Source organism: Mastomys coucha, unplaced genomic scaffold, assembly GCF_008632895.1.
Source record: "Mastomys coucha isolate ucsf_1 unplaced genomic scaffold, UCSF_Mcou_1 pScaffold11, whole genome shotgun sequence".
Classification (NCBI taxonomy): Eukaryota; Metazoa; Chordata; class Mammalia; order Rodentia; family Muridae; genus Mastomys; species Mastomys coucha.
This window is the reverse complement of record NW_022196893.1, coordinates 3,236,890-3,256,418: the sequence shown is the minus strand read 5'-3', so window position 1 is coordinate 3,256,418 and position 19,529 is coordinate 3,236,890. Positions and strand designations below refer to the sequence as shown.

Below are 19,529 nucleotides of genomic sequence, written 5' to 3'. Positions count from 1 at the left end.
AAAAGAAAGAAAGAGCAGAACTGAGTGAGCCTTGGTGCTGACCAAATGCTGAATTCCAAATAGTTCAGAATATTAACAAGTACAAAGCAGATTAGACTCCATGGGCATTCTTAGCACATGCCCTGTCCTCTTTACAGAAGTCTTTATATTTATAGGGTATCCACCAAGGCTCATTCTACGTCATATTTTAAAAATTAAACTTTAGAAATACTTATTAAAAGTCCATTATTTTCTGGATGTAAAGGAATATGGAAGCCAGACTCTGCATTAAGAATAGAAGTCACTGTGATTGCTACTGATATGTACCTCCTACCTGGGCTTGAGTGTGGAGGGAAGGGCAGAAGCTTTCTGTTTGCTCATGAGAGCAGATGTGTTCATCCCTTTCATTGGTTAACATGTTAAAGATAACCTCAGCTTGTTCACTGATGTTGCATTGAGGAGTGAAGACACAGTAACTTTCTATGCAATTAATTTAATCAAAAGTGAGCCCAACTTTCAACTCTCCACTTCCATTTGCCTGTCATTTGTGGTTGCAGTCCTGTCTGTGGTCACGTGAATAAAATTGTCCGTAATTCTACTGTTAGAATAAAGTCCCCTTGGAGCTTTGCTCCATAATTTTTTGACATGTTTATAAAGTAATGTCTTTTTGCATAGATAGAAGTGACAATTTAAGCTGGTGCAAACCTGACTAAGGGGGAAGCCCAGAAGCCAGACAATAAGGAGACGAATCTGACTAAAACATTTATAACTTTGAGCACAAATAAACAGTATACAGTTAAAAGATAAATATTGGTCAAAGGACAAACATGCCCTCAGGTCACAGATATAATGGGTGGGACACTTACAGGATACAAGCAGAAGGTAAGAGTTAGCTTCTTCAATGTCAGGTGGAAGGAGATTTCCTGCCCCACCAAAAGAACTCAAGCTTACTAAAATTTGACCCATTCTGCTGATTTTCAAAGTAAAAGGAAGCTGGGCAGTGGTAGTTTACATCTTTAATCCCAGCACTTAGGAGGCAGAGGCAGATAGACTTCTGAGTTCAAGGCCATCCTGGTCTACAGAGTGAGTTTCAGGACAAGCCAAGGTTACAGAGTGTTGGGTGACCTTTCTTCACATTGCATTAAGGTATATCTTTATATTTTCGATAGTTAATTCTGTACTTCAGAGAGCTACGTGCTAGAGATTGGCTTACACCTTTGCACACCAGCATTGCTACCAGTCACCTAGCACAGATAGTATCTTGAAGTTGTTTCATAAAATCAGAATGCAACTCATAAGGGAGTGTCCAAGACTCTTCCCCACAGGTTTCTTCCAGTATTCCTGACCACACCCCACTGTGAACTTTTCTCACTGTGACACAGTTCCTAAGAAAATCATGTTGAAGAAGGGAAAGCTTATTCTGACTCATGGTTTCAGAGGGTTTGGCTCATGGCCACTGGCTTCTGTGTTTCTGGACAGCGCTGAGGTAGAATGTCATGGTAGGAATGAGGCATAGAATATCTTTTCCCCTCATGGTGGCCAAGAAGCATAAAAAGGATGGGGGACCCTTCAAAGGCACATGCCCAGTAGTTTGTTTTCTCCAAATACATGGACCTGCTAAAGTTTGCACCATCTTCCAATAACACTAGGGACTGTCTCTTTAGCACACCAGCCTTCAGGGAATGTTTCAAATCCCAACATACACTCTGCTTTTGATGGATTATCGCCAACAAAATAGTACTCTTATTCCAGATAAAAGCTGGTTCTGTTTACTTACCATTATCCATAGGGACAAAAAGACATTTAATTTGCCTAATCAGCCACAAGTTTTGTAAGAAAATTTCCCAAAGAACCAAAGATTGAACTTTGAATAAGGGAATTATCAAGAATGTAAAAAATGGGGCTGGAGGAAAGACTCAGGGGTTAGGCATACTTACTATTGCAGAAGATGAAGGATCAATTCCCAGCACCAACACCAGAAGGCTCACAATTGCCTATAACTCCAGTTCTAGGTGATATGATGCCCTCTTCTGGAACTCAGTGGGTACCTGCACCATACATGGTGCACATACACACACCAAAGCTTGCATGCAAACGCACGTGCACACATGCTCAAGCACATGCACACCAAATGCTTCTTTAGAAACATTTTAAACAGGGTAGATACTGGAGAGATGGCTCACTTGCTGCAAGCCGGAGAACCTGAATTTGAATTGCTAGAATCTATGCCATCCATGGCTAAACAGTGAGTTCAGGGACAGAGTGGCTATCTCAGCTCATCTGTAATTCCAGCCTTAAAAAAACAGAGGTGAGTGATCTCTCAGGCAAGCTGCCTAGCTCTGGGTTTGATTGAGAGACTCTGGCTCAGTGAACAAGGTGGAAAAGGGATTGACTCCTGACATCAACTGCTAGCCCCTGCACACATGTAAAACGGGTACAAAACACACATAGGTATAGGAAAACAGAAGAAGAATTTGAAGATAGTAAGGTCATTTGGAGAACAAAAATAAACTGTTCTAAGACAAGAATCACTCTTTTCTGAGAACAAGTATGATTGCAGTCCATGTTTGTGTGCTGGGCCATTGGGATTTCCCACCATTCAACCTTGCTATTCAGCCACACCTACCCTTACACTCCAGGTTTAGACCAGGAAGCACATGCATCTCTTATAGAATCAAGGTTCCCAAAATGACTTTACATACTACAGAAAGAGTGGATCTTTGAATATTTTAAGAAGCAAAAGCTTACTAGACAGTGGTGGTACATGCTTTTAATTCCAGTCCTTGGAAGGCAGAGACAGGTAGATCTCTGTGATTTCCAGGACAGCCTGGAAATCACATCTACAGAATAAATGTTTACAAGACAGTCAGGGCTATACAGAGAAACCCTGTCTTGAAAAACAAACAAACAAACAAACAAGCAAAATTTCAAGTTCAAAGTAAGGCTAAGTAAGTCATGTTGTGTTTGAATATTTCTATTTTCTTTAGGAAAAATGCAGACATCCCAGTGAATATCCATTACTTTACTCAGTTTAGTTTATTAATCTAAAAAGAGCTCAGAACTTACCATCAAACCAATAAAGTACAACATAAGGCCAAAAATGCAATTTCATAATTTTAGTGGTTTGAGTCAAACATAAATTTGAACCAGGTGTGGTGATTAACCTGTAGTCCCAATACTTGGGAGTTAGAAAGAAGAGGATAAGGAATTTGGGGTCGTCCTTGGCTATAAAATAAGTTTGGGACCAGCATGGGCTATGTGAAACCATCCAGGCCAGCATTACACTGATTTCTGTTTTTCATAGATATAGGAATGTCAACTCTTTGTACAAGTAGTGTTTTTTATATCCATATAGTAGTATAAAAAGGTCATAATGTGACTTTGTTAAATTTTGTCACCTTAAGGAAACTCTCTACCCACCCACAACTCTGAGTGACCCCTCAACTCCTTTTTGATTCCACTTGCAGACCTTTTATAGAAATAGACTTGTTTCTTATGTATGCGCATCTGATTCTGTCCCTTTTAAGGACTTATTTTATTTTGATTTTATGTGTATTGGTATTTTGCTTTCATGTATACCTAGACACCATATGCATGTAGTACCTTTAGAAGCCAGAGAAGGCTGTCTGATGCCCTGGAGCTGGAATTGCAGGTGGGTGTGAGCTACCATATGGGTGATGGGAAACAAACCAAGCAAACAAACCTTTGGAAGAGCAGCCAGTGCTCTTAACTACTGAACCATCTGTCTAGGTCCAAGATTCCTTTAAGGTTCATCTGTGCACTAGAGCTGGTATTATAGCTTTCTTATTCTTTGACAGCATTCCCTTGCATATGTATCTGGCATCTCTATTCATTAGTGGATGAACACCTGGGCCATTTCCCCTTTGTAGCTATTATGAACAAGGCTGCTATGAACACCAGTGTAGACTGTGCATACAAATGCTCTTCTATTTCTTTTTAGGCCACAACCAGGAACACTGCTGGGTCATAAATTACACAGATTAAGGTTTGAAGAAGAGGCTAACTTCCCTTCTAATATGTCCCACGTGCCATTTCATACTCTCTCCTTATTGTTGGTATCAGTTACTGGTGGATGTCCAGTTACCTCCTTGTGATGTTAGTCTGCATGTCTTCGATAACTGATTTTAATCATCTCTCAATGTGTTTATTGGTCGTGTGGACAATGAAAAACAACAGCTGGAAGAAATGTCTCAGTCCTTAGCCTATTTTTAACTGGTTTGTCTCTTCATTGCTGAATTGTAAGAGGCCTTCACAGACTTGGAGCATGGGCTTCCTTATTGCATACGTGGTTTGCAGGTCTCTCCAAAGCTTCCAGTTTTCTCTTTACTTTCTTTGAGTTGGCCTCTGTAGGAATACCTTTTGTGCTGAGTACATTAAAAGTATGGCATTTCAATTTTCTGGTTTTCCTGGAATATTTGAAGGATAGGCTATTCATATGAGTGCTTCTTTATCTCTATAAGCCAATTAGAAGAGAACTCATTGACTTCAAGAGGCACAGTAATCTAATTTATTAATCCCATCTGGACCCAGAACTTAGCCTACTTATGTAATCAGAGCTAAAGGATATTCTGAATTACAGACATGGCTGTTGATAGGAAGAAAGCAAAGGTTTCAGTTGACAAGGTCAGCCATGATTCAAGGGCAAACAGAAATATCCAGTGGTCTACACAGCCGAGTGTTGTTTACTATCCTGGCTGGCACAAAATTCCTCACAAAATCCAAAGCGGACACACAGGACTATGGAGCTGAATTCTCTGTCAGTCCACTTCTTTTCAGTGATCCCCATTGTTGGCATCTCAGCACGAAATAACTCAAAAGACTGAACTCAAATGCCAAACTCAAAATTAGTATGCATAGATATTAAAAGTAGTTCTTATGGCTTTGTGTATACCTGTGTGAACTGATAAATGCCTGGGGTTCAAAGACCCTGCAGGTCTTCAACCATGGTTTAGCTGGCTCTGCTGCACACATCTGCTAAGCCTCACAGATCCTAAAAGGTCAGAAACAAAACCATTGTAAATTTTCAAAAAGTAGTTTAAAACACAATAATGCCTGTATGCTAACATGGGCCCAGTTTTATTGAGGCATACTTGACAAATGAGATCATACACATGAAAACCTCATGGCTTTATAAAAATACCTTACCACAATGAAGCTAATTAACATACCCACACACTTCCTTTATCATACTTAAAACCTGGCCACCTCTTAACAGACTCTAAGCATACAACACAGTGTTAGAATCTTTGTGGCCTAGGTTAGTTCTCTGTAACTTATTTAGCTGTATAGTGGACCCCTCATCTCCCAGTACCTATTATTGTACTCTGCTTTGGTGAATTAAAATGCTTTCTTTGCACTCACATGCATGCTTATGCTTCTAAGATTTTGTCACTAAGTGCAATGTTCTCTAAGTTCTTATCTGCACTGCTGCAATGGTAGGCTTTTAAGGATGAATAGCATTGGTCTGGAGAGTTGGCTCAGCAGTTAAGAGCACTGACTGCTCTTCCGAAGGTCCTGAATTTAAATCCCAGCAACCACATCCTGATGCCCTCTTCTGGGGTGTCTGAAGACAGCTACAGTGTGTACTTACATATAATAAATAAATGAACATTTGGGCCAGAGTGAGTGGGGCCAGAGCAAGTGGGGCTAGGGAGAGAAGGGGAAAAAGAAAAAAAAAAGGATGAATAACATTCTTGTGTGTATACATATATGTATAAATAATCGTATTAAATAGGGCACTCCAATATATTATAATTGTATAATATCATTCTCTTGGTTAAATTTGTTACTAAGAATCTTGTTTTTTAGGGTGGTATTATAAGTGTTTAGTTTCATCTGAATAGTTTGTTAATGCATTGAGATGTAACACCTGTTTGCATGTTGGTCTTAGATTGTATTTTTAATTTATTGATTGCATTTAAAACATGTAGTGTGTTTGATGTAGTGAATGATTACTATAGTCACATTAATATACCTAGTTCTTATAAAGCAACTTAAAACAAGACACCTGAGCCTCTTAGCACCCATCCAGTGAACAATATACATGTTCATATCCACTGAACATGAAACTTGATTTCTAATATCATCTTGCCATAATTTAGAGTCATTTAGCAGGGAGCTACAACTGAACAGTATATACCAGGTTGGCCTGTGAGTGCTTCTGTGGGGAATTGTCAAGTGTTATGGACTGAGGACCAGTGGTATCTAAGACCTCTATAGGCCTTTGGTATTGTATCAGGACTGCTACGGCACCTAGCCACATAGACTGAGCAATTACTGAGTCTTAAGGCTCAAGATAAGTCTAAAGGTTCAAGATAGCTCTTGCTGGACTATTTCAGAAATATTTCATAGGCTGATTAAATAATTCCTCTGCTAAGTCCTACATGGCTATGGAAGGGATGGCATGACAGAGTTCCCACCCCTGGAGCAGAGTCAGCAGCGCATGGGCCTCTACAAGTGTTGATGGTAGCTAGGTATAAGTCTTGTTTGTATAATAATGCATATAGTCCACTTCATGTTCCTCCTTTGGGAAATATTCTCCCTGCCAATGTTATCAGGGAATGTTCTTCCTGCCACGGTTAATGACTCCATGATACTAGAAACAGCCTGAGTCAGGGAGGCAAGGGTACATGTGGTGTTCCTCAGCAAGGGAGTGAATACTGTGACTTTCAGAAGAGCCCTTAAGGTTGTTGGAAAGAACTCTAAAAACGTGAGTTCAAGAATAGATAGGATTGCTCAACTATGCAAAATATAAAGATAACAATATGAATTGTATAAGGGCTTCATGGACCTGAAAAAAAACAAAACAAAACAGAGATAAAATAGCTGCACTAATGAGTCAATAAAGGGAAAGGAATAATTAAAAAACAAGGGTCATAGTTCAAGTAATAAAGAGGCGCGAGGAATTGAAGGGGTGTTTACAAAGGCAGGCAGACTTCTGAGTTCAAGGCCAGTCTGGGACAGAGTGAGTTTAGGTCCAGGCATGGTGGAAGTGGTGACTTCAGGGCAGGATCTCACCCAGTTAAGCTTACTGTTTGTGCTTGCAAAGACAAGTAAATCTGAGTTATTTGCTATGTTTAAAAAAAAATGTACTTGTTATCTTTTTCTATGAATCAAGTGGCTAAGGTCATAAAATGCTGATTTGTGGAGTAATGAAAAGGGAACCTGGGATATATAACTAAATTGATATGCAAATAAAAGACTGGCTTTGGTCTGCAAGAGAGAGCTACCTAGAGAGAGCTGTTTGAGAGCTAATATAGCTCTTTTAGAATTTTTCCGACTTTGGTCAGAGAACCCAAAAGCTATCCTAGAGAGCTATTACAGCTCTTTTAGAATTTTTTTTCTAACAGGTTTTCTGACTTTGGTTAGAAAACTCAAGACCTATCTCAAATAGAGTTGTCTTGAGCAGAGAATTATCTCGAGCAGACTGCAAAGCCAAGCACTATCTACATTGCTGTCTAAGGAGCTATCTTGAGCAGACTGCGGAGCTGTCAGCTTGCACCTATCACTGACGTTGAGTAATTTCTTCAGCCGCTCTCAGGACCTCCTCTCCAAGCTGAAACTCATTCTTAGTGTCTCTTTGATATATTTATAAGTCTACTCTCCAGCCTTAGACCTTTGGTGAGCCTCCCTAGGTTCAACAGAACACTTCTTTCCATAACACTGATCACAAACCCTAGCTTTGAGTCTGTGGCCTGTCTAAGCCTTTCTCAGACTATCAGACTCCTGGAAAGCTTGGAATATGAGTTTGGTCACTGTGGTGTGGCCATACTTCCAGTGGGGAACTCTAAAGTTATCAAGATAGTTGCTTCCTTCTCTTTTGATTTTCCAGACCTAGGGATTTAGACAATAGGATGTCTATGTCTAGGAAATGGCCACTATTAGGAGTCTCTACTATCCTTAATGGATGTTAACTTTGTCTAAGCATCTACCCCTTTTCTATTGATTGCATTCTGTGCAGTTGATAATGATCTTTTTATAGTCAAGATTCCTTCTTTCATTTCCTTGGTTACCTGAGGAAGGAAGGTAAAACTAAATTCTATTTGGCCCCTGTTTAAGGGGAAAGGGCTGACTTGCTGCTTTCTGGAAACCACTCTCTCACTTAGGTCTCCTATCTTTTCTGACCTGGCATTTATCAGTTGGTAGCAATGTTGATGGTGGGAGGTTTTTTGTTTTGGGTTGTTTTTTTTTTTTTGTGGTGGGAGGGAGAGGGCTAGGTGTATGGCCGGGAGCATTCACAACTGTCATTTTTCCAGCCAGACTTCCTGCTTGATCAGCCTACATACCCCAGGTTTCAGGGCTTTTCAGGATGGCAGGTTCCACTCTCCCTCACAGCTGACTTATGGCTGATTACAGTTTGCATGCCCTGCTCCCCAATGCTGCCAGCAAACAATCTGAAAACTGACCTCAGTTGATTTGAAGAGTCCCAGATAGCTTTTCTATGACTTAGAGAAATGCCTCCAGCTTAACAATGTCACACCTCTCCACAGCAGAGCCATCTGAAGTGCTAAGGGCTGTCCCCTGTAGACAAATATCTGCTTACATACTTGAGAACTTCATACTAAAAGCCACCACCCCTCTTTTTTTCTGCCTCTCTCTTTGTGAGAGTGAGAACTTTTCTCACTCCTCTGACCTGAGCTCCATGGCAAACTTTGTTTTCTAGATTTTGTTCCCACTGGGCCGCTCTCAAAGTCTGGGTCAAGCTCTGTGTCCTTTAGATAGAAATCTTGTAGCTTATTTTTACTAATGGAACAGTGATGAAGCATGATGGTATTAGGTAGTTTTGTTTTGTTTTTTGAGTTTCTTATTTTACTGCTCACAAATGTTTACAAGTCCTTCCACATGTTAGTGGGCTAGGATGTGTTTATAATAATTGTTTTCATGTAACTGTTTTTATTTTACATTCTAAGAAAAACTGAATGACAAAATCTGTATCTACTTCATTTAAACATCTCTTAAAGTTATTGAGTACTAGTCTTGATATATGCTTAATTTTTAGATGTGTGCATGTATGGATATATGTATCTATATACATTTTTAAATGATTAAAAAATTTAATATATATGTATATGTACATATATATGTATGCACACACACATAAACATATATATACATATATATACACACACACATATATATAATTTTACCAGCATGTATGTATATGTTCCATGTACATGCCTGGTACCCACAGATTGAGAGCAAGGTGTTGGATCCCCTGAAACTGGAGCTACAGATGGTTGTGAGCCATCATGTGGGTGTTCTAATCAAACCTGGTTCCTTTGCAAGAGAAGAAAGTGCTCTAAGCCAATGAGCCATCAGTCCAGCATTCTAAGATAATTTTCAGCTGCTAACAACAGATTTTTCAGGGTCCTTACCTTTGTCAAGCCAAGATACGATACAATTTTAAAATCTGGAAAAAATGGTCATAAAAAAAAACAACAGCATGCTGGGCATGGTGGCACACATATCCTAGTACTAGCACTTGGGCAACAGAGGCAGATCAATAAAAGTCTACATGGTGAGTTTCAGGACAGCTAGGCTGATGTAGATTGACCCTGCCTCATCCTCATGCCCTGAAAAATATAGAGACCTGGTTCACCCACTTAAAGACATACAAAACTATCTGGAGGGTTACTGGTGATGCTTATCTGCCTCATTATAATCTCAATATGTCTTCTCTTTCATTCTGACTTAACTGTGTGCACCTTCAGATGTAACCTGTTTTGCCTATGTTTATGAATGTTAGCTATTTGGAATATGATGTCTGTGCTTCCCAATTTCAGCCCCAGCTTCTCAAGCTTTCATTTAAATATAATTGTTTTATTGAAAGTAAAAGTATTTTCAGGATCTAGTAAGCAAAAATAAGACAGTGCATGGCCCCCATGTCCATGTGTACAGCAGTAATTGGGACCTAGTGGATTATTAAGATAGGAAAGATGACATAAATTTGGGAGAGGGTAGGTTGGAGAAAAATCTCGGAAGGGATGGAGGAGGCAAATAGTGGGTGGATATGATTACATATATGCATACATATATATGTGTGTGTACATGTGTGTGTGTGTGCAAAAATTTCAAGGAACTTTGTAAAAATAAAGGGAGCCATTTAATTAGAATATAAACTTATGGGTATAAAATATGTTTTTGATGAAGATTAAAGAGAAAGAAAATAATTTTTATGTGATAATGAAAGACTGGGAAACTTAGAAATTTGGGAAAAAGCATGTTAATGAAAAGGGAAATGTATTAATAGAAATGTAACAAGCCAAAAATGTGGAGTAGCCAGTTCCAGGAACTTGGCTAACTCAGAGCCTCAGGGCTCTGGTTCCCAAAACCTGCCCCTCCTGACTGATCCACAATGAGGGCGGAACTAGGAATGGAGGTCTACTGGTTTACGAGGCTCTTCACCCTGCCGAGGCTCTCCACCTTGCTGACGGATAGATGAAGATTACATTCCTAGAAGGAATATGTTCCCCTCCCTAACTGAATACTTTGGGTTGGGTCCCTCTGAAATTTCCTGCTGTTTTTTGTTATGTTTCCTTGGTAACCCCCTCACCCCCCCAGTTTGTGGTTTTTCCCTTTAAATACCCCTCACTTCTTGTGTTGGGGTCAAACCCCTCTGGCCTGCAAGGCTACGTGTTTGACCCCAGATCTGGCTTATCCTGAATAAACCTCATGTGATTGCAGCAAGATCGGTCTCTCATGAGTTATTGTGTGGTTGCATCATCCCGAGACTTGAGTGAGGGTCTCCACAGCTCTGGGGGTCTTTCAATAAGATTTTCCCCTAAGATAAAGGATTGTTCCAACATAGGAATAGACAAACAAGAACACCAGTAAAAGATTAAATTATTCTATAAAAGTATTATGGAATTTAAAACTTAGATAATCTAGGTATAAGGAAGTTGATTCTAATTAAGAATCATTAACATTCCTAAGGTCAAAAAGTCAATACCCTGAGATAGAACTGGTGCTTGAGTGAACATAGTATCAGTTGATTAAGATGCCTCTACTTCTTCAGCCACACAGTGATCTTCCTTATTCTAACTTTAAATACATTATGTCATTAGTAAGTGCTGTGTCAAATACAGAGGGCCAGGTAAAAATAAGTCAGACCTGAGTCATAATGGCAAACAGAGTAGATATGACATTATCCTGGGATTTCTTCCACAATGGTATTACCAACTACCACCTCTCTCTCTCTAGAAGATTGAGTTCTTTCCCAGGCAGCTTTCTTTCTTTTTTTCAGATTATAAGAATGAGTGTATAGCAAAAAAGGACAGAATATTTGGCCTCTGTCAGGCCCAAAAGTAACTCCAATTTTCCATACTCCAAAAGGCACTCCATATATTCAAAAATGGGCTCAACCTGGACTATAAGAGGATTTCTGGTAGTTAGATAAAAGCCAAAATTCCTCAAAAACTTAAGAGGCTTGCTCTCTACAAAAAAAGAGAAGGGACATATGACTACATGTGGCACCAGGCTGCTTTAGTATTACGAGTATCTGTTATACATTTCAAAGACCTTCTTACTTATCCTACCCTAAATTTCCTCCCACTCACAGGCTTCTCTCCTCACAGCTACTTACTCTTTTTTTTTTTTTAATAAGTAGTACTTTAATAGTTTCCAAAGACAGATGGTACATGAGTTTAGATTAGAAAGTATGACATTAAAGGTGTATTTTCCTAGGAATGAAAAACAGAACAGAAACTTAATACAATTTTTTTGATCTTTCTCATACATCAAAAGCTGTGTATCTTTTCCCTAGGCATGAGCTCCCAAGATCCAAGTGGCTCTTTATCTCCCTCTACCTGGGCAGGACAATCCCCTCCACATCCCTCTCTCTTCTCTCAGTCACTGTGTGGGTGCTAAAGGCCCTGAGCTGACCAATGGACAGAAGTGTCCTTTAAGCCAGCAGCTCACAGGCAGTGGCACTCAGGGCAGTCACAGAACTGGCATTGTTTCCACTGTCTCAGCAAGAAGCTTGGAAAGTGGACCTTCAGCACAAATCAGAGAGGCAGCGACGGCCGACGTGTCTCAGCAAGAGCGCAGGCATCTTGAGTTCTGGCCTGGTCGGAAGTCCAGCTACTTATTCTTATTCTTCCCCTTAACCATCTCCTGGAACAATCATGCCATTAGGTCAGTTTCTGCAGCTTCCACATAACATGCGATGCTTGGCCAACAGAGGTGCTATGAACTGAAGGTTTCCAACAAAAGCTACACCTGGATTAAATAGCCAAGGTTGATGAACATTGCTATGATTGTGGAGAATCAAAATGTTACAGATCCAAAGCCAAATTATCTTGGGTATATAAGTTCTTTAAACAGCCATTTCTTGCCCTCTTTTGTTTGTGATCTGACATTCTATATCAGAATTCTGCTCTGAAAGAGTCTAGAAGCTTCTCTCAGTCAAAAGAGTTCTCTGAATCAGTAAAAGATGAAATTCGTTGGAAGACACTCCAATCAAACAGATGAGTGGTAATTCATCAAGTGGTGATTCATCAGGACATTCTGAGGCACACCCTGTTCTGGGTCATAATTTTTCTTGGAGTGCCCCTTATTATATTAGATCTCTGCATAAAGGCTTACTTACTTCTTCTGGGATAAAATTTCTTTGTATGCTGGAGCTCATCCTAACTAAGTCTTTCTTTGCCTTTCTGAATCAGGAATACCTACCAAAGCCTTCTCCTGATTCACCATCCTGCACAGATTACCTGGTATGCTAGGCCTATTTTTAAAAATCATTGAGTTTCAAATGTCTCCTGTCTCCAGGAGACATTCTGATTCCCATTATTGTTCCCACTGCCAGCTTTTGGACTATTTTTTCTAGGTTGAGATTGGCTTTGAGTTCAACAGGACAGCATAATCCTCTTCCTGAACCAGACACAACTCAATTCTTGATCTAAAGTCCAGAGTCACCCCTAGAAAATTACTCTAGAGATAACTCCATCTACTCCTGTGTACTTTTGAAAGATCTCATACCCTCTTTCAAGAACAACTGGGTTAAAGTTTCCTTTTCTGCCTCCAATGTTTCTTATGTCTCTAGATCATTAGACAGAAACCACCTCAATATTCTTTAGCTTTCTGTGCTGGCTATTTCTATGTCAATTTGATACAAGCTAGAGTCAGAAGAGAGGGGACCTCAGTTGAGAAGTTTGGGCTCTAGGCAAGCAAACTAGGTAGAGCATTTTCTTAATCAGTGATTGATGGGGGAGTGTCCATGGTGTTATCCCTGGGCTGGTAGTCCTTGGTTGCATAAAAGAGGAGGCTGAGCAAGTCAATAAGCAACACTCACTCATGGCCTTTGTATCAGGTTCCTGCCCTGTTAGTTTCTGTTCTGACTTATCTTCTGTGATGAACAGTGATGTGGGAGAATAAGCCAAATCAACCCTTTTTTCTCCAGATTGCTTTGGTCATGATGTTTCATCACAGCAATGATAATCCTAACTAAGATATTCTCTTACAACATATTCTCTCTTTTCCAAATTTCCCAACTATTAGTCTTCACAACTGATACTCACATATAGAGGCTCTCTCTGTCCTTCTCTGTCTCCTCTCTTTCACTGCCTCTACTTCATGCTCAACTCCCTTCCTATGCCCCTAAATAAACTCTATTCTATACTAGACCTATCATCACATGCTAGTACCTCAGGGGGAAGGGATGCCTCAGAATGGGCCTGCTGAGGCACCCCCTCCCACCAGACCATACTATGCTCTATAAAACATATGCTTTTTTTTATATAAATAAAACACAACATTTTGTACCATGACTCAGATTTACAAGCTCACAGGTTGCATATTTTCCACTGCCACATGGACTTTCTAGCCATTGGATTACTAGAACTCTCCATCCAAACACCAACAAATTGGTAAGCTTCCCATATCCACAGTGTTGTTTTAGGACCCTTTCCCTTGAGTGAGCTCTCTCTCTTCCCTCAAGATGGTTTCAGGACAGTTTCTCTCTCAAACTGCTGGAAAATACTAGGCCTATGTAAACTGCTCTCCCTTGGGCTCTGGTCCCACAGCTCAGCCTCTAGATTACCATGTGATAACATGGTAAATCTAGCCTGACTGCTCATTATTAGCTATTAATTTATCCTTGGGACACCGAAAGCTATAATGTTAATAGCCTCTACTCTCATCCAATGGGTACTTCCATGCTTCCCAATAGGATGCCCCCATCCTCACTCAAAGGGAATGTCTTCACTGCTACTTTCAGGCTCCCTACTGGGATGCCTCTTGGTCTTTAAGGCTTCAGATTCACAGGCTAAATTTGTCCCCAATATCCACTAGAGAATAACTCTAAATGGGTGTTTAACAGAGCTTTTTTTTAAAAAACAGAACAAAATAACAAACAAACAAATAAGAAAACAACAACTTGTATAACTCTAACCAGCAATCCAAAAAATTGAAGATTTCTATGTAGGCTTTTCCCTACCTTCACTCCTAATTACTTTATTCCTTTGCTCTCTACTCCAGGGTCCTCCCCCTTTGACTTTTAAAAAGCACTCTCCAGATCTTGTTTTGGACTTAACTCTTCCTCCGCTCCCCCAAACTCTCACAGCTCATGCCCATCTCCACCACTGCCAGCTATTTGCTCCAGTGGGCAGTCTTAAATTTCTACTTCTTGGGAATATTTATCTCTAATCTCTAATTTCCTTCCATTCTGGTCAGCACCAACTCTAAGCCAGGTGTGACAGAAGGGATCTCTAAGTGCTACAAGCAGTGGCTGAGCTGCTCTGTGCACAGAGACAGAGGCTGCCTGCAGTGAAAAGAAGAGAACTCCTGTCCACCAGACAAAACATATCTGTTTGTTTCTGCTGATGCATAGCAACACTTCTGCCACTCCATTCTAAGGTATAACATATGACTTTCCTCCACAGGTGGAGCTATTGCTTCAGTGCCATCTTAGTTAGAGGTGGTCACATGGCTGGCTGTCCACTTTCTTTGTTATGGGCAGTTCCCACATCATTGCCTTCTTACTTTAGAATAGCCTAACTTAAGGTCTCCAAAGACACTCCAATTGAGATAAGGTTTTCATGTGATTTCTATCCTGCCTCGGTAAACAATTTTAATATTAATGTAAAGATCTACAACAATAAAAAGGTTAAAGATCACTGCCTTAAATGTATGTTTAGCCTTGTTTTTGCTACCTTCATTAGGTTACAATATACTTTCTTTGTTTAGTATTTTCTAGAACAGATAATTAAAAACAAACACAGACTGTCTAACTCAATATGCTTAATAGATACAAGCTTTCAAACTTGTCAGAAATCTGTTAAATGTAACATCAAATGTTTAAGCTCACTATGACAGAGACTCCCAAATCCTAACAGTGAACTTCCAAGGTCTCAGAGAAGATAAAGGAACATCGACAAGACTCTAACTAGATTACGGTATGATAACCACTAAGATACTGCTCCATTGCCTGCCCATTGCCAGGGCTCAGCCTAAACTGAGTACAAACAGGACACCCAGAGAATGAAATGTCTCATATTGCCTAAGACAAGGTGAGTCGTTTTCCCCACATTCCTCTTGCACAAGAAAAAGCCTCTCATCTTATGGGCCAGTGACCAGACTATCTTTGCCTGAGCTGCGATGGAGACAGTGTTAAATTTGGCGTGGGTGCCCCACTCTCGAAGAAACAGGAATGGAGATCTCTGCAATTAGCATGAGGTTTTTATTGAACCAGTATACTGTGGTTGTCCTGCATTTGGAGCAAAGGCGATCCCCAGGAACAAAAGCACACACTTTTTATACCTTCCCAGTACATAGGTTTACAGCATGAGTTGGTTATCTCATGTTGGTGGAGCCCATTGTCTTTTGTTTCCATTGACCTCTGTGCCCCAGGTGAGGAGGAGATATGGATTGCATGTAGGAGGGTTGGGGGAAGATCCACTCCTTACTGGGGATGTTTCCTGGAACTGGGCATTACTCCCCACAATTAGGGCATCTCCTGGGCACTGATGTTTGCTTGGTAAACCCTTCTGAAGCTCTGTCTTTAGGCTTAATGGACCTTCCTTGCTCCTTGGTATTTTTATGAGGTGTCCCTATTTGCTCAGTTCTTACACAGCAGGGACCTGGGAGAACTGTTTAGGTAGTAGAGTATAGACCAACCTCTGTTATTTTAATTAATGTATGGCATCTAGATTATAATTTATTCTTCCCAGATTTCTGATTACATTGACAACTAAATTAACTGATAGCTTGACAGCTAGAAAACAGACCTCTAGCTCCTTACCCCAAGGTAATCCACCATATTAGCTCATTAGTCAATTTGTTAACTAGTTAAGACCACCAGCCAGGCAGTGGTGGCACATGCCTTTAATCCCAGCACTGGGGAGGCAGAGTCTGCAGATTTCTGAGTTTGAGAGCAGCCTGGTCTACAGAGTGAGTTCCAGGACAGCCAGGGCTATACAGAGAAACCCTGTCTCAAAACCACGCCCCCCCTCCCCCCCTAAAAAGACTACCAAATCCCTTATCAAAAAGACAGACAGATTTGCCTTATTCACAGGCTTCATGATAAAGGATACATACAACAAATTCAGATGTAACCTTTCATAGATGTAACCTTCTGTTACTTCCTTATCTAAACAAGTTGTGATTATAAAAGTGGGTCATATAGTAAAATGTTTTATTAGCGTTATGCTAACTTATAAGAACTCCATTAGTTACTGTTACCTTTGAAGTCTTAATATAACAGTAGCATAGTTAGAGAAGGAAATATGAAGTATTTAATCACTGGAAACTGATCTTAGATAAGGAAGTAGCAGGGCGGGTTACAGACTCTAGGTTAAAAACTTCTACCTAGCTGAGCATGGTGGTGCACACCTTTAATCCCAGCACTTGGGAGGCAGAGGCAGGCAGATTTCTGAGTTTGAGGCCAGCCTGGTCTATAGAGTGAGCTCCAGGACAGCCAGGGCTATACAGAGAAACCCTGTCTCAAAAAACCAAAAAACCAAACCAAACCAACCAACCAAACAAACAAAAAAATACCCTTCTACCTGTGCACTTATAATCTCAGAACTGAGAGAGCTGAGGCAGGAGGACTTTGAGTATGAGGCAAGCCTGGAATACATTTTCAGTTCAATCTCAGCTTGAGCTATATAGTGATGTTAGGTCTCAAAATGATATAAAAGAAAGGAATGAAGTCTATCTATCTATCATCTCTCTATCATCTATGTATTTATCTACCATCTATCATTTATCTATTTCTACCTATTTATCATTTATTATCTTTTACCTATTACCATCTATCATCTCTCTTTAATTATCTATCTATCTATCTATCTATCTATCTATCTATCTGTATCTATCATCTCTCTATTACATCTATCTATCTATCCACGTATCTACTATCATCTATCATCTAATCTATCTACTTATCTATATACTTACTTATCTATTTATCATCTATTCTCTATCATCTATCTATTTATTTTCTTCTATCTAGCTATCTATCTATCTCTGTAGCTACCTAAATTGATGTCTGGTTATACCCTCATGGTGTGGAAATTTCAAATATTCTGGAGATTGTGAGAGGATTAAAAACTTTATTTAACTAGTTATTAAAACTTTCAGATTTTCTTTTTTTTTTTCACTTTGAATACTGAAGGGTAACTTTCAGTATTGCACATACATGTCTGTTGCTTTATGCCTTATTACAGCTCTTTAAAATTTTACAAGCTCTATGGTTTATAAGTTGAGAAAATCAGTCCCATGGAAATAGCCCAGGTGGTAAAGTGCCTTTTGAGCACAAGGGTCTTATCTGACTCCCAGCATCCAGGTTGAAAAAGTCAGAGAAAGTAATGTGCATTTCTAAGTCTAACACTAGGGCGGCAGAGACAGACAAATCCTAGGTCTCATTGGTCTTCAAGCCTAACTTACTAGGCAATTTTCAGGCTAGTGAGAGACCATGTCTTACAAAAGAAAAAAAATATAATTAAGGTACTCAGACAGTCTTGTAAGTTCCATGTATTCTCTTGGGTGCTGGGAGAAGAGATGTTAGAAGGAATGCAGGTTTACATCCTGTACTTTAAACCTGAATGCAAGCTCACAGAAAATGGAGATGCCTGTGAGATCTAGTGTAGATGATATATTTTATTATTTAATGAAAACCATGCTTCTCAAGCTGGATCATGAAACAAAGTTTGCTTAACAGAACCTTCCCCTTTACAAGTTACAAGTTACCTTTACAAGTTACAGAACTTATAAACCTTGGGACACAAAGGTTTATGACAGTAATGGAGTTGGTGAAAATTTCTCCATCATGTTGGACCACTCCATTTTAAATGCTTCAAGATGAAAGCCTCTGCTTCACTAGATACGGAAATCTGTCACCAAGCTGCACAGATGATTTCTTCTGGACCTTTAAATGAACTGTCATGGCGTTGCAAAGTAATTGAGTAAGCTTCTGTAGAGTGGCAAACATAAGCATATCAAAATTATAAAAATATCTTCCTTCTATTTCCCTGATACTGGGGATGGAATCCAGGACCTTGCTCATGTTAGGCAAGTGATCTGCAATCAGCACCATTCAAGCCACACCTTTTAAAAACTCATTTGCTGTTTTTTTCTCTGTGTGTATATGTATTCGTATGCGTGTGATTGTGTGTGTGTGTGTGTGTGTGTGTGTGTGTGTGTGTTTGTGTGTGTGAGTATGTAGAGGCCAGTAGACTCTTGGGTGTCATACTTCAGGGTGTTATACACCTTTTAAATTTTGGGACAGGGTTTCTTAGTGGTCTGGAGCTTGCCCAAATAGCTTTAGTTGGCTGTGCCCTCCCCCCAACCTTAAACAGGCTAAATAGACCTTAAGTGTTTGTCACAATAGGACCTTAATGACCTAGGTTGAGTCTTCAGTGGACCTAGGTGGAGTCTTCTACCTGCAGTTTCCTATGGAGCAGACTGACTACTGAGCATACTTTGCAACATAATCCAGCTGAAACAAAGGATGGGTCAGTGGATTTTTCCCTATATAAATCCAGTGCTATTAAACTTCGAGCCTTGATCAGAAACCTTTGTCTTGGTTTCATCCTTCTCTTGCCCTCCAACCCCATCCTTTTTCATTTCCAACCTCCCTTTCAGGTACTCAGTTCAATCGTGGCTGCTGGACAGCTACAGTTGCTTGTTCAAGGAATATCAGGAATACTCCTGTCTTTGTCTCTCTAGCCTGGGGATAAAAAGCCAAAGTTCCTTTAGCCCCACATGCCTAAGGGCAAGTTAACTTCCTGGAATGCTGGGAAAATTTTAGTTCTTGGAAGATAAGCCACATAATTGACAGGCTGGAGAATCTTAGAATTTAAAATGAGGGCATTTAATACAAATGTATGGTGTATAACCTTTACCTAAAAGGACATGGAGGGCCACTGTAGCCAGCCAGAAATATAAAATAGCCAGTTCCAGGAACCCAGAGCCTCAGGGCTCTGGTTCCTGATACCTGCCCCTCCTGAATGATCCACAATGAGGGAGGAACTAAGAATGAAGTTCTAGTGGTTTATGAGACTCTCCACCCTGTTGACCAGTAGATGAAGATTGCA

General features: G+C 40.0%; 1 non-coding gene across 1 annotated transcript; it reads left to right on the top strand.

Moving 5' to 3' along the window:
- Positions 1-7,312: 7,312 nt before the first annotated feature.
- LOC116083150 lies at positions 7,313-7,377 on the top strand. Its single transcript, XR_004115612.1, has one exon. It is a non-coding gene; the product is annotated as a U7 small nuclear RNA (small nuclear RNA).
- Positions 7,378-19,529: the final 12,152 nt, after the last annotated feature.